This window comes from Triticum aestivum, chromosome 1D, assembly GCF_018294505.1.
Source record: "Triticum aestivum cultivar Chinese Spring chromosome 1D, IWGSC CS RefSeq v2.1, whole genome shotgun sequence".
Classification (NCBI taxonomy): Eukaryota; Viridiplantae; Streptophyta; class Magnoliopsida; order Poales; family Poaceae; genus Triticum; species Triticum aestivum.
The window spans coordinates 77,203,832-77,219,113 of NC_057796.1; positions in this window are offsets into that span (position 1 = coordinate 77,203,832).

Below are 15,282 nucleotides of genomic sequence, written 5' to 3' on the forward strand. Positions count from 1 at the left end.
CGGGATTCCAACAGGGCTTCGCCAAGCGCTACGGGAGGAGGGAGATGTGTCACGGGAGGGAGAGGGAGGCGCCAGGGCTTGGGTGCGGCTGCCCTCCCTCCCCCTCTTTATATAGGGCCCCTGGGGGGGGGGGGCGCCGGCCCTAGGAGATCCAATCTCCAAGGGGGGCGGCGGCCAAGGGGGTGGCTTGCCCCCCAAGCCAAGTGGGGCGCCCCCACCCCTAGGGTTTCCAACCCTAGGCGCAGGGGGAGGCCCAAGGGGGGCGCACCAGCCCACCAGGGGCTGGTTCCCCTCCCACTTCAGCCCATGGGGCCCTCCGGGATCGGTGGCCCCACCCGGTGGACCCCCCGGGACCCTTCCAGTGGTCCCGGTACAATACCGGTGACCCCCGAAACTTTCCCGGTGGCCGAAACTGGACTTCCTATATACAATTCTTCACCTCCAGACCATTTCGGAACTCCTCGTGATGTTCGGGATCTCATCCGGGACTCTGAACGACTTTTGGATTTCCGCATACTAATATCTCTACAACCCTAGCGTCACCGAACCTTAAGTGTGTAGACCCTACGGGTTTGGGAGACATGCAGACATGACCGAGACGACTCTCCGGTCAATAACCAACAGCGGGATCTGGATACCCATGTTGGCTCCCACATGTTCCACGATGATCTCATCGGATGAACCACGATGTCGAGGATTCAATCAATCCCGTATACAATTCCCTTTGTCAATCGGTACGTTACTTGCCCGAGATTCGATCGTCGGTATCCCAATACCTTGTTCAATCTCGTTACCGGCAAGTCACTTTACTCGTACCGTAATGCATGATCCCGTGACCAAACACTTGGTCACATTGAGCTCATTATGATGATGCATTACCGAGTGGGCCCAGAGATACCTCTCAGTCATACGGAGTGACAAATCCCAGTCTCGATTCGTGCCAACCCAATAGACACTTTCGGAGATACCTGTAGTGCACCTTTATAGCCACCCAGTTACGTTGTGACGTTTGGTACACCCAAAGCATTCCTACGGTATCCGGGAGTTGCACAATCTCATGGTCTAAGGAAATGATACTTGACATTAGAAAAGCTCTAGCAAACGAACTACACGATCTTGTGCTATGCTTAGGATTGGGTCTTGTCCATCACATCATTCTCCTAATGATGTGATCCCGTTATCAATGACATCCAATGTCCATGGTCAGGAAACCATAACCATCTATTGATCAACGAGCTAGTCAACTAGAGGCTTACTAGGGACATGTTGTGGTCTATGTATTCACACATGTATTACGGTTTCCAGTTAATACAATTATAGCATGAACAATAGACAATTATAATGAACAAGGAAATATAATAATAACCATTTTATTATTGCCTCTAGGGCATATTTCCAACACTGGGTTGTTGTCAACCGAGAACACCGAATAGTGAATTGAGTCCGCACTGCGATTCGACAACTCTTAGTAATCTTCATTGCTAACAAGTTTGTACTCGATCATGTCATTCCCAACTGATTGACTACATCATCACCGTCAGGCTAACTGCTTGACCATTCTACATATGTCCTTCATCCCAGGGACACAATCACGACAGTGCTCTAAGCTTACATCGAACTTTCTGCATCATATTGTTTGTCTTGAGAGACAACTCCGAATTCTGAGATGGCATCTTATATATGGTTATAGTAACCTTTTGCCTCACCATTCCCTTGGTGTGATGTCGTCACCGATCGATTACATCTTCTTGTAACCTCTCGATAAATGTGCCGTGATCATCGTCAACATTTTAACTTCTTCCAAGACGTACATTGAGTTCCTGATGAGAAATTCCATGCTTGCCCCCTCGATTATTTGTGTTAACATCAACAACATTATTGATTTCCCTCCCAACACAAAACTTGTTCTAGTTTTGCGTTGTACTTTGAGTTCCTTGCTATCCGACTTATGTTATGCTCTACCTTGGAGTATTACCATTGTTTATGTCAAGAATATCGTGAGAATTTTACCACCTCTTAAGAATTCTTGATATAGTAATACTTCTCACCATCACCATTTTTTCTTGGTCCCCGTGTTGATTCTAACTAGGATACTAACAAGTGAACGGTGCTGCTTGGATTCTTTACTTCTAGCAACCCTATTGTTTTGAAGTTGATGAACGATAGTTCGTTCTTAGACTATTGGTTGTTGAACCACCATTCTAACTTGATCATGCACCCTAAGCCCATATTTCGGGTGCAACTTTCAACCAATGTTTAATTGTGTATGTTTTTCCTCGAGCATACATCATTATATCATTTGATATGACAAATGTTATCTCCTTGTTCACATAATTGTGGAATCCCATCTTTTGGAGATCCCAATGAGTTATCGCTGAGTCCATCAGCCACACCCTCATCCTCTCCTTGGTTTAATGATGAAGTCTGGTTTAGGAGCTCACTTCCATAGTTCATCTCCCGAGAACCTTACAATGTCATCTCGACAATATGTGTTGCACCATCTTCTCACGCATCCTGAGTCTGAGGTATCCTGACACCAATCAGATATGAATCTCGGTCAGATATGATGGTTGGATCATATTTTCAGGAGTTATAACATTGGTCTTTATATGAACCGGTAAGATGATGTCATGCCTAGCACACCTGGCCGGAGGCCCTATTGTTGTGGTTTCCTTTTTAACAAAGTTAGCCATTCTTCCATGAGGAAATTGTAAGACTTATTCTGTAAGTTGTTCCTGATGGATCCCTTGTGTATCCAAAGTCCAACCTTTGCTTGAAGACCATGTCAATGCTATCTCGAAGAATGTCTATGGTACTCCAATTCTCAACAAGAACATTTGAAGCCCAATGCTACATGTTTCCTGCTCAATTATCCAAACACCGCTGCATGGGTAATGTCATGAGAAATTCTTCCCCTTACCTAAAGAGTTTTCTACATTATATCCTGTCATGGATATCATGCTCTGCTTGTCCTTGGGAAGGATATAACCTTGAAATATGTGTTTAAACACATTTTTCTTTCCATTGTTCTGTTTAATCTGATAATCATATTTTCCTTTCCATTGTTTGGTTTAACCTTTCTTGTGATCTATATGATCTAAGCAGTAATATTCTCCTGCTTATGTAAACCCCTCGGTGTACAATTCTGTCAGCAAGACCCTGTTTCTACTGTTGATGACATCCCAATAACCGCCGATGGACGAGAACTTTGCCTATTGGCCCGCCTCGTTCAACAAGCAGGAAAATGGTTCTCTTCGTCCCTCGCCCTTGGTACCGATGTTGATGCCGACATAACTGACAGGTTATTCCCTGACATGCCTTGCTATCATGACCATGCAAGATGTCGCTGCCCCTCTTACTTTAACCCACATGGTGGGCCCATAACCCACAGCTCCTCAGGATCAAAACCTGACTCTTCTCTATATCCCTGTCTCCAAAGTTATTTCTCAAGCATGGCTACGTATGTAATTCACGGGCCACCTTCCTAGTGATCTATTATGGTATCAGACGCAATACTTATTTGCGTTGCCCTGAAACCCTTTCACCTATGGATGAGGCATCGAACAATTGCCTATTCGTTTGAAACTTCTCATGGTATCTTCTTACTTTGCTCTCGATATCTTCTTAAGTTTCAATTCGAGAGATGTCGGAGTAAATGACCACGGGTAGCCTAACCGACTCCCCTTGGCTCTTCGAAAAATTATCAGGCCAATCGAGCCTTCAAGCATCCAGAGCATGGGGCCGCCTTCCTCCGGCTGGCTATCCCGAGGGCCGACTACCAGAAGACGACCCGGACTCAAAAACCTTCCCGAAGAAAGCTACGAGATGGCTGACTCCAGGAAGCCGGCCCCAAGAGGACCGACTCCCAGAAGCCGGCCATGAAGAGAGCCGACTCCCAGAAGCTGGCCAAGACTGCACCCACCAGGGCTGCACCCACATAACGGTGATAAGACGGGGCGTGGCCGCAGTACAGCCCACTACCCCCGAATCTCGGAACATGCATGGCCACAGGGCGCCGTACGGGTCAGCCATCCCCCGTCCGACGCGGCACTGTAGCCATGTTGACCTCGACGTCACCCACGACAGGCGCCAGTACGGCCCGCGGGCGGCAGGCCCCTTTAGCCAGGGAGACGCTCGAAGGCGGCCCGGCCTCCCCTAGTCGGCCGGGGGCGTAGCCGGCTACCTCCCTCCCTCGAAACATGTGCATCATTAAGGAGACAAGACGAGGTGAGGCTACAGTGAGAGCCCACAAGGCGGCGGCACTGTAGCCACGCTTACCTCGACAAAGCCCTCGTCATCAGGGGCGAGGCAACAGTAACCAGCCGCCGACAAGGCCCCCAAGCGGTGGGGCCGGCCTGTCGGCCAAGAGGCCGGCAGCCGGCGGGACCCACCAGTCGGCGGGCCCCAATGGCCGGGGGAGAAGCCGGCGAGCATAGACACTGACGGCAGGGACCCGCGCCCAGCCGGATTACCATTGTACCCCTGGGGGTAGGCCTATATAAACCCCCCGGGACACCCATGCAAAGGGTTGATCTCATAGAGTTTCACACACCACATAGAGAGAAAAGGAGAGCTAGCCTTGCCCTTCTTCTTCCCCTAGCCAAACAGCTCAAGGAGCACTTGTAGCTACTTGTATTGATCTAGTGATCATGCGGAGACCCCGCAGAGCAGGACTAGGGGTGTTATCTCCACGGAGAGCCCCGAACCTGGGTAAGATTCGCCGGCGTGCATATCTTTGCCTTATCCCATTTCCAGGCACCGGCGATGTCTTACTGGCTCCCACAATGATAAGCCACCCGTTGGCATATGTCGCACCTACCACCGGACATTTGGCGCCCACCGTGGGGCCAGGTGCACCGTCGTCCGGAGACCTGTTCTGGACGGGAACCCTTTTCCTCCCCCCGCGAGCGTAGCCAGCCCACTACGCCCGATGGCGCTTGCCCTGACGCGCAGAAAGGCGTCGACGACGCCTACGCGGCGAGCTGCCTCGCCGACCTTCTTGGCGAGACTCGCATCTCCGATGAGCCCGCGTCCGACGCGGGCACAGACTACCCCGAGAGCCGCCTCGTCAGCCTCCTCGACCAGCTTCACGTCTCTAGCGAGCTTGCTATGGACATGGAGTCGGTCGGCTCCACCGACCCGATGCTTGTCGACTCCGACACGACATCGCTTGATGCCTTCCCCACCGACGTGGTGATATTCGACGACCCTCTCCCTCGAGCCGATAGTGGCAGCAACGCTGTCACTGAGGTGCTGGTCATCAGCCACGGCGCCGACTCGGGCGAGAACGCCCACGACGCCCTACAAGCAGCGTTGCACGACTTATCCGTCCCCATCTCGGCCGACGCCGATGCTGAGACTCTGGAGGCACGCCGCCTCGCCCTCATCGCGGAGGGCCAGAAGATAGCCTCCATGAGACGCCTCACTGAGGCTCACCAGCGCGAAGTCGACCGCGCCGCCTTTGGTACGCCGCCTCATGCCGGGCCGAGCCGAGCCGGCCTCGTCAAGAAGCGCGGCGCGGCCATCGCCAGCATGCTGGGAGCAGACCGCCCAGTCTACGCCACGCCACTCGAGAACCCGCGTGCCGCGCAGGCGGCCGCAGAAGTGCTGAACAGGCTAGGGGCTGATGAGGTCCCCTACATGACAAGGCGCATCCAACAGCTGATCGACGCGGCCGCAGAACGGCATGAAGCCGGCGCCCACGCTGAGAGTCCTCCCCCACGCCGAGAACACGCCGCGACATCCCGGTCACCGACTGCGAGCGGCGCCCATGCGAGGAAAGACAAGGAGCCGGCTGCTAGCCGCAGCCGGACTCGAATCACCATTGAGCGCGACGCAGAAGGCCGCCCCCGAGCGGTGGAACGCCAAGGCAATCCGCCTCCCCCCGCCTCTTGGGGAGAAATATCCCACCCCGCCGCCTATCATGCATCCGACTCTCGGTGGCCGACTAGGCCACCTCGAAGGAGTCGGCGAGAATGATGCCCGCCACCGGATCGACCGCCTAGCGCGATCCCTGGCGTTAGAAGAAGAAGATGATGTCGGCCCGCCTTGCTTCGGCCCCCGCATCCGTGACGAGCCCTTCCCCAAAGGGTTCTCACTCCCTAGAGACACGCCCAAGTACAACGGCTCCGTGAAGCCGGAAGATTGGCTGATCGACTACTCTACCGCGGTCAGCATAGCAAACGGCAATAGGCGCGTTGCCATGAAGTACGTCCCTCTCATGCTTCAAGGCACGGCGCGCACCTGGCTGAACAGCCTCAAGCCCTACAGCGTCAACAGCTGGCTAGACTTCACGGAAGTCTTCGTCCGCAACTTCACCAGCACATACAAGCGGCCTCCCAAGCCCCGCCAGCTCTCCTTATGCGTCCAAGAGCCTAGCGAATCGACTCGCGACTACCTCACGCGTTGGGCCGAGCTCTGCAACTCCTGCGAGGGGGTGCACGAGGTTCAAGCCATAGAATACTTCACCGCCGGGTGCCGAGAGGGCACCCTCCTCAAGCACCGACTCCTCTGCGACGAGCCGACTACCCTCGACGAGCTGCTGGTCATAGCAGACAAGTACGCCACAGCCGACTCCTCGATGAAGACCGAGCTCCGAGTGGACGCCTCTGGAAAGGTGCTCGCTCCGGCTCCCAAGACGCCGGCTGGTGACTCTAACCGACGCCCCTACCAGAATGACCACAAGCGCAAGGCCCCTATGCTGCCTTCCACCAGTCGGCAAGTAGCCACCGTCCAAGACGAGCATCCCGAAGAGCGGCCCGCTCCCAAGAAGAAGGGCAGCAGGCCGGCTTGGCAGCCGGCCTTCTCCTACGAGCAAACTCTCGATGCCCCCTGCAAGTTCCACAGCGGCGCGAAGCCGTCCAACCACACGACCCGGAAGTGCCATTGGCTCACGTGGATCTCCAAGGGCGAGGGGCTGTTGCCGCCTCCGCCTCCCAGCCCGCCGCCTCCAGCCCCCCAGCAGCCGGCTGCTCGAGCAGCAGTCGGAGCCATTCAGGATGAGTTCCCAGATGAGCACGCCGCCTACATCGTCTTCACGAGCCAGATTGAAGACAAGCGCAGTCGGCGCCGACAGCACCAAGAAGTCAACGCGGTCGCCTCCAGCAACCCCGAGTTCATGCATTGGTCTGAAAGGCCTATCAGTTGGAGCTGGACCGATCACCCAGAGCCGTCTCCTGGCTCCTACGCATTGGTGTTAGACATCACCCTCGCAACGGAAAGGCGAGCTGCCCGTTTCTCCCGCCTGCTGATTGATGGCGGAAGCAGTATCAACATACTGTACCGGGACACCATGGAGAAGTTGAACCTCAAGGTGAAGAAGCTCATGCCAAGCCAGAGTGTGTTCCACGGCATCGTACCCGGCCTGTCCTGTTCCCCGATCGGCAAGATCAAGATGGATGTTCTCTTCGGAGACAAAGATCACTTTCGCCGAGAAGCGATCTGGTTTGAAGTGGTGGATCTAGAAAGCCCTTACCACGCCTTGCTTGGCCGACCTGCCCTGGCCAAGTTCATGGCTGTGCCCCACTACGCTTACCTCAAGATGAAGATGCCGAGTTCAAAGGGGATCATCACTGTAGCCGGAGACTACAAGAAGTCCATCGAGTGCGCTGCAGCCAGCAGCCGACTGGCCGAGTCCCTCGTGGTTGCTGAAGAGAAGAAGATGCTGGACCGAGTCGTGGCCATGGCCGGCAAGTAGTCGGCCCTGTCCCCCAACCCCAAGGAATATGATGCTCAGGGCTCCTTCCAGCCGGCCAAGGAGACGAAGAAGATACCTCTGGACCCGGAGAACCCGGAGAGGTTTGCTGTCATTGGTGCAAACCTGGACAGTAAATAGGAAGGCGAGCTCGTCGACTTCCTTCGTGAGAATCGAGACATCTTTGCATGGTCCCCAAAGGACATGCCGGGTGTTCCGAAGGATTTAGCCGAGCACAAGCTACACGTCCGAGCGGACGCGAAACCAGTCAAGCAGCCTCTCCGCCAACTGTCGGAGGAGAAGAGAAGGATCGTAGGAGAAGAGATAGCCCGGCTCCTGGCCGCCGGCTTCATTATGGAAGTGTTTTTCCCAAAATGGCTTGCCAACCGGTCTTGGTATTGAAGAAGAACAACAAATGGCGTATGTGTATAGACTACACCAGCCTCAACAAAGCCTGCCCCAAAGATCCGTTTGCCCTACCACGGATTGATCAAGTGATAGACTCCACAGCCGGATGCAAGCTGTTGAGTTTCTTGGATGCCTACTCAGGATACCACCAGATCAAGTTGGACCCCGCCGACCGCCTGAAGACCGCCTTCATCACACCATTCGGAGCTTTCTGCTACCTGACTATGACATTCGGCTTGAGGAATGCCGGTGCCACTTTTCAGCGTTGCATGCAGAAATGCCTCCTCAAGCAACTCGGCAGAAAGGCCCACGTCTATGTAGACGATATTGTGGTGAAGACGGAGAAGCGTGGAACCCTGCTGGAAGACCTCAGAGAAACATTTGCCAACTTGCGTCGATTCCAGATCAAGCTCAACCCCGAGAAATGCGTGTTCGGAGTACCAGCCGACCAGCTTCTAGGCTTTTTGGTCTCCGAACGCAGCATTGAGTGCTACCCTGTGAAGATCAAGGCCATTGAGAGAATGAAGATTCCCACCAAGTTGCGAGACATTCAGAAGTTCACCGGGTGCCTGGCCTCCCTAAACCGCTTTATCAGCCGGCTAGGGGAGAAGGCTCTCCCCCTGTACCGGCTCATGAAGAAATCCACCCACTTCGAGTGGAACGACCAAGCAGACCAAGCTTTCCACGAGTTGAAGAAGATGCTAACCACTCCACCTGTCCTGGCAGCGCCGACTGAGAAGGAGCCCATGCTCCTCTACATTGCTGCGATTAGCCGAGTGGTCAGTACAGTCATCGTGGTCCAGCGCCCAGAAGAAGGCCGAGCTCAGTTAGTCCAGAGGCCGGTATATTATTTCAGCGAAGTACTTTCCACCTCGAAGCAAAACTACCCGCACTACCAGAAGATGTGCTATGGAGTGTACTTCGCCGCCAAGAAGCTGAAGCCCTACTTTCAAGAGCATCCCATCATGGTCGTATGCACCACCCCGCTTGCCGAGATCATAGGCAGCCGGGATGCATCCGGCCGGGTGGCTAAGCGGGCCATTGCGCTGGCTCCTTACACGATCTTCTACCAGCCCCGCACCGCCATCAAGTCCCAAACATTGGACGACTTCCTTGTCGACTGGGCCGAGACCCAGTACCTACCGCCGGCTCCCGACTCCACTCATTGGCGGATGCACTTCGACGGGTCCAAGATGCGCACAGGCTTGGGAGCCGGCATCGTCCTCACCTCTCCCAAAGGCGACAAGCTCAGATACACATTGCAAATCCATTTTGCCGCCTCCAACAATGTGGCTGAGTACGAGGCGCTCATACACGGGCTCCGGCTAGCCAAAGAGCTCGGCATACGCCGGATCCTGTGTTATGGCGACTCGGACTTGGTGGTCCAGCAGTCATCTGGCGACTGGGACGCCAAGGACGCAAACATGGCAAGCTATCGATTCCTCGTCCAGCAGATCAGTGGATACTTTAAAGGGTGCGAGTTCCTCCACGTGCCACGGGCCGACAACGACCAAGCATATGCCCTGGCACGGATCGGCTCTACCCGACAAGCTATACCAACCGGTGTCTCTCTCTAGCGCCTCCTCAAACCGTCTGTCAAGTCGTCTCCAAAATCGGACTCTATCTTCGTACCACCTGCCCCTGATGCAGTCGGATCCGACTGGAGGAACCCAGCAGGCGGCTCGGGGACTTCTACAAGCGGCCCGGGGACTGCCGTAGTCGCACCCGGCTCGGGGACTTCAGAACCCGGCCCGGGGACTACAGCAGTCGGACCGAGGACTGCGGCGACACAAGAGGCGATGGCTGACTCCAACTCTCCACCACCAAACCCACCCACCCGGGTCACAGTAGCCGTACTGATAACAGAAGAAGTCACAACTCCATCATGGGCCCAGCCCATCCTCAACTTCCTAGTCAACAGAGAGCTGCCAACTGATGAGATCTCGGCAAGGCTAGTTCAACGCCGAGCCGGAGCATACACAATAATAAACAGAGAACTTGTCAAGCGTAGCGTCACTGGAGTCTTCCAGCGCTGCGTCGAGCCAGAAAAGGGCATAGCAATCCTCATGGACATCCACCAAGGCGAATGCGGCCACCACGCAGCCTCAAGATCACTTGTCGCCAAAGCTTTCCGCCATTGTTTCTTCTGGCCGACTGCTTTGGAAGATGCCAAGGAATTAGTCAAATGCTGCAAAGGATGCCAAGTCTTCAGCTCCAAGCAACACCTGTCGGCTTCTGCACTCAAGACCATCCCCCTCACCTGGCCCTTTGCCGTTTGGGGGCTGGACATGGTGGGCCCATTCAAGACAGCCCGCGGCGGCATGACACATCTGCTTGTCGCCGTGGACAAATTTACCAAGTGGATTGAAGCGAAGCCAATCAAGAAGCTGAACGGGCCGACTGCCGTGACATTCATCGCTGACATCACTACTCGGTATGGTGTACCACACAGCATCATCACCGACAACGACACGAATTTTGCCAAGGGAGAACTGGCACGTTTCTGCACGACACAGGGCATCCGACTGGACTTAGCGTCCGTTGCCCACCCGCTGTCAAATGGCCAGGTCGAGCGAGCAAACGTCCTCATCCTCTCCGGCATCAAGCCCCGACTGGTCGTACCACTGGAGCGTTCGGCCGGCTGCTGGCTCGATGAGCTGCCGGCTGTCCTCTGGAGTCTGCGTACTACCCCGAACAAGTCAACCGGCTTCACTCCTTTCTTCCTTGTATATGGTGCCGAGGCTGTCATCCCAACTGACACCGAGTTCGACTCGCCTCGGGTCACCAAGTACACGGAGGCGGAGGCCAAGGAAGCGCGAGAAGACGGTGTCGACCTGCTGGAAGAAGGCCGGCTGTTAGCACTCAGCCGGTCCGCCATCTATCAGCAGGGTTTGCGCCGTTACCACAACCGGAAGGTCAAGCCAAGATCCTTCCAAGAGGGCGATCTTGTGCTCCGGCTGATCCAGCGAACAGCCGGCCAGCACAAGCTCTCGGCCCCTTGGGAAGGCCCTTTCGTCATCAGCAAGGCCCTAGGCAACGACTCCTACTACCTGATCGACGCACAGAAGACGAGAGCACGCAAGAGGGATGATTCCGACAAGGAGTTGGAACGACCATGGAACGCCAATCTCCTGAGAAGATTTTACAGTTAAAAGCAGTATGTATCATGCTACCTTTTTGTATTAAGTACAAGACAACGGGCCCCCTGAGGCGCACTCGGGGATTGCCCTCCTTTATCTATGAATGACGAGTGTCATACCCATGAATGTACTATTGCATTTGATTCTCTATCTGGCACTGGGTTCGACTAGTCGGCCCGGGGACTGGCTGCCTTGAGTTATATTAAAAGTTCTACCTGAAGTCAGACAAGTAGTGTGCTAGCACCCGAGCCCTCTCTTGTTGTAAGTCGCAGCTCGAAGAACCGACTATCCGACTGACAAGAGCCAAAGGTAGGAAAGGACGCTCACACGAAAAACGGGTAATGACTAACTAACTTATATAAAACAAGCCAACCTCCCACCACGCCTACCGGCTGTCAAAACAGCCGGCTGGCCGGCTTCCCAGTCACTTCGTGTCACGCCCAAGATGCGACCCTATCCTAAAGGAACTCGAAGGTCCCACCAAGGATGGAAGCGCATCTTGAAGACGCTTATGCAAGGTGGATATCATTACATCAACATTACATAATAGATGGGGATACATACAAGGCATACAAATGCCGCAAGAATACATCAATACATCATACATAAGATCAACATCTGACTACGGATGTAACACAACCAGAAGCTCAAACGACATCCACCCTGCTAGCCCAGGCTGCCAACCTGGAACCTATCCCCTGATCGAAGAAGAAGCAGAAGAAGAAGTCCAAAACAAGCAACATCGCTCTCGCGTCATGATCATCGCAAACCGGTACCTACAACTGGTGTTGTAGTAATCTGTGAGCCACGAGGACTCAACAATCCCATTTCCATGGGTGTCAAAACTAGCAAAGCTTAATGGGTAAGGAAGGGGTAAAGTGGTGAGGTTGCAGTAGCGACTAAGCAATGTATGGTGGCTAACATACGCAAATAAGAGCGAGAAGAGAAGCAATGGAACAGTCGTGAAACTAGCAATGATCAAGAAGTGATCCTGAACTCCTACTTACGTCAAACATAACCCAGAAACTGTGTTCACTTCCCGGACTCCGCCGAGAAGAGACCATCACGGCTACACACGCGGTTGATGCGTTTTAGAAGAGTTTACTTCAAGTTTACTACAACCGGATATTAACAAATTCCCATCTGCCACATAACCGCGGGCACGGCTTTCGAAAGATAATACCCTGCAGGGGTGTCCCAACTTAGCCCATTATAAGCTCTCACGGTCAACGAAGGATATTCCTTCTCCCGGGAAGACCCGATCAGTCTCGGAATCCCGGTTACAAGACATTTCGACAATGGTAAAACAAGACCAGCAAAGCCGCCCGATGTGCCGACAATCCCGATAGGAGCTGCACATATCTCGTTCTCAGGGCAACACCGGATGAGAGATCCTACGAGTAAAAACCAGACCTCGAGTTTCCACGAGGGGGCCCCGCAGTCTACTCAGTTCGGACCAGCACTTAGAGAAGCACTGGCCCGGGGGGTTATAATAAAGATGACCCTCGAGAGCGCGACTCCCAAGGGAAAAAGGCTAGGTGAGGCAAATGTAAAACCAAGGTTGGGCCTTGCTGGAGGAGTTTTATTCAAAGCGAACTGTCAAGGGGGTCCCATAAATCACCCAACCGCGTAAGGGACGCAAAATCAAGGAACATAACACCGGTAAGACGAAAACTAGGGCGGCAAGAGTGGAACAAAACACCAGGCATAAGGCCGAGCCTTCCACCCTTTACCAAGTATATAGATGCATTAATTAAATAGGAGATATTGTGATATCCCAACATAAACATAATCCAACATGGAGCAATCTTCATCTTCACCTGCAACTAGCAACGCTATAAGAGGGGCTGAGCAAAGCGGTAACATAGCCAAACAACGGTTTGCTAGGAAGGGTGACAAAGGTTAGAGGTTCATGGAAATTTGGGAGGCTTGAAGAGCAAGTGATAGGTAGCGCAGCATAGCGATAGAACGAAGCAACTAGCATAGCAATGATAGTAATGAGATCCAAGGTGACGGTCATCTTTCCTGAAATCCCACTAGGAAGAAGAACGAGTCCATGAAGAAGATGAAGCCACGAAGACGAACGAATCCTCACGATCGCAACGACACGGGAACTATCGAGAAGAAGCACACAACATGGTAAACACACCACACATGAACAAGGCATGATGCTCAATCAAGTATGATGCATGACAAGGCTATATGAAGCTACACATGGCAAGAGATGATGCATACAATATCAACACATCAAAGCAAGTTTAAATGAGGCCGGAAACAATATATCACAATTCCGGTAAGACCTCATATAAAAATTTCAGAATTGGTCCAGATCTGAATAAACCTTATGTTCAAGTTGTTAAACAGTAAGTTAAGATGCACCAAGATGATCTACACGAAATTCTAGTCAAGTTACATATAAAGTTCATTAGATTCGGAGCTATGGCCTAGAAGATATGAGCAAAACAAGTTAAACATGGCATTGATGCAAAATGCATTCAATCATCAAGCAAACACCTCAAAACAAGGATGCAACAAGATAATATGAAACTACATGCAAAACTAAGCAAGTTTCATATAGAGCATGCTCAAAACGGAGCTACGGTGCAACACATACACTCCAAACAAGATATAGCAACAATCTGTCCAAAACAGCAGCTAGGCATCTTGTAAGCATCATAAAAATATTCTACAGCACCTCAACATGAAACAACAGGCATGGACATGATCTACAGGTAAAGCACAACAAAACATGAACACTGAGCTATCTTCAGAAATCACTAGAACATGCTCAAAAGGACATGGCAAGATTGCAAATAATAACAGATCACAGTCTTGGCAGAAATTACTGGACATGGCAGAAATAACATCTGGTTGCTAAGTTTAGAGCTAGCAAACAATATGCTACAGGAACATATCATAGCAAACAAAGGCATTGCATGAATATACTAATTGCATAGAACAAAAGTCCCTTACTGAACATGAGCCAAAAAGGCACAGAAGATATGATGGCACCCATGTAAACATAGCAAGTTTCATAAACAGATTCAGACTTGGTGAAAATAACAGGACATGGCAGAAACAACGATAAGTAAGCATGTTGGTGAGCTTGAACCACTCACCACAGAGCAATACATGGCATGACAATGTAACCAGCAGTAATATGGCAAAAATATGAAGCTAAGCATGGCAATATCATAGTCATAGGGTGCATGGATCACTGCTAACCACCATGGCAAAATTGATTAACATGTAAACAATCTGCCAGGAACATTTTATAGCAAAAGTAGAGCAAGATAACAACAAGCTACAGCATGCCATAAATGCAAACAAGGGTATGATGGATAGAGCATAACATGTATAACAAAACACCCTTAGTGAACATCTCCAGATCATGCATAGAATGACTTGTAGCAGCCGATTTACATGGCATCACAACACAACAGACTCAGACTTAGCAGAAATGACCAAGTCACAGAAATCAGCAACATCATGGAGGCTACTTTGCATGCTTGTGCTAGTCACCACATAGATCACAAAAATACAAGACAAGCACCAGTGTAAAGATGGCATGATGTAGTCCAAACCACATGTAGAGCGCATGCTCATAGGATGCACACACAAAATGCAATGAAAAAGACAAATAACCAAGTTATGATAACAGACAGCAGTTAATATCATATAGCACTCTAGCAACGATGATTAGGGCATCAAGATGATCTCAAGAAAGTATGGCACAATGGAACAAAATGAAGAGCTTCTTGCAATGAACATTTTGACAGATCATATATGCAATACGGATGTACAGACAGAGAGTTATGGCATGATGAACAGGGCAACATAATGCAACAATTTCGGGACTTGGAGAAAATATCCACCTCGCGGGGTCAACGCGGGTCAGATCGGGCGAGATGGATCCGGGAGCGGGCCCGCGGATCGGGTCGGAGCAGGCGCGGGTCCGGCGATGTGGCGAGGTGGCGGCGCCGGCGAGGCGCTCCGGCGACGAGGCGGGCGGAGGCGCTTGGGGACGGGCAGATCCGGCGG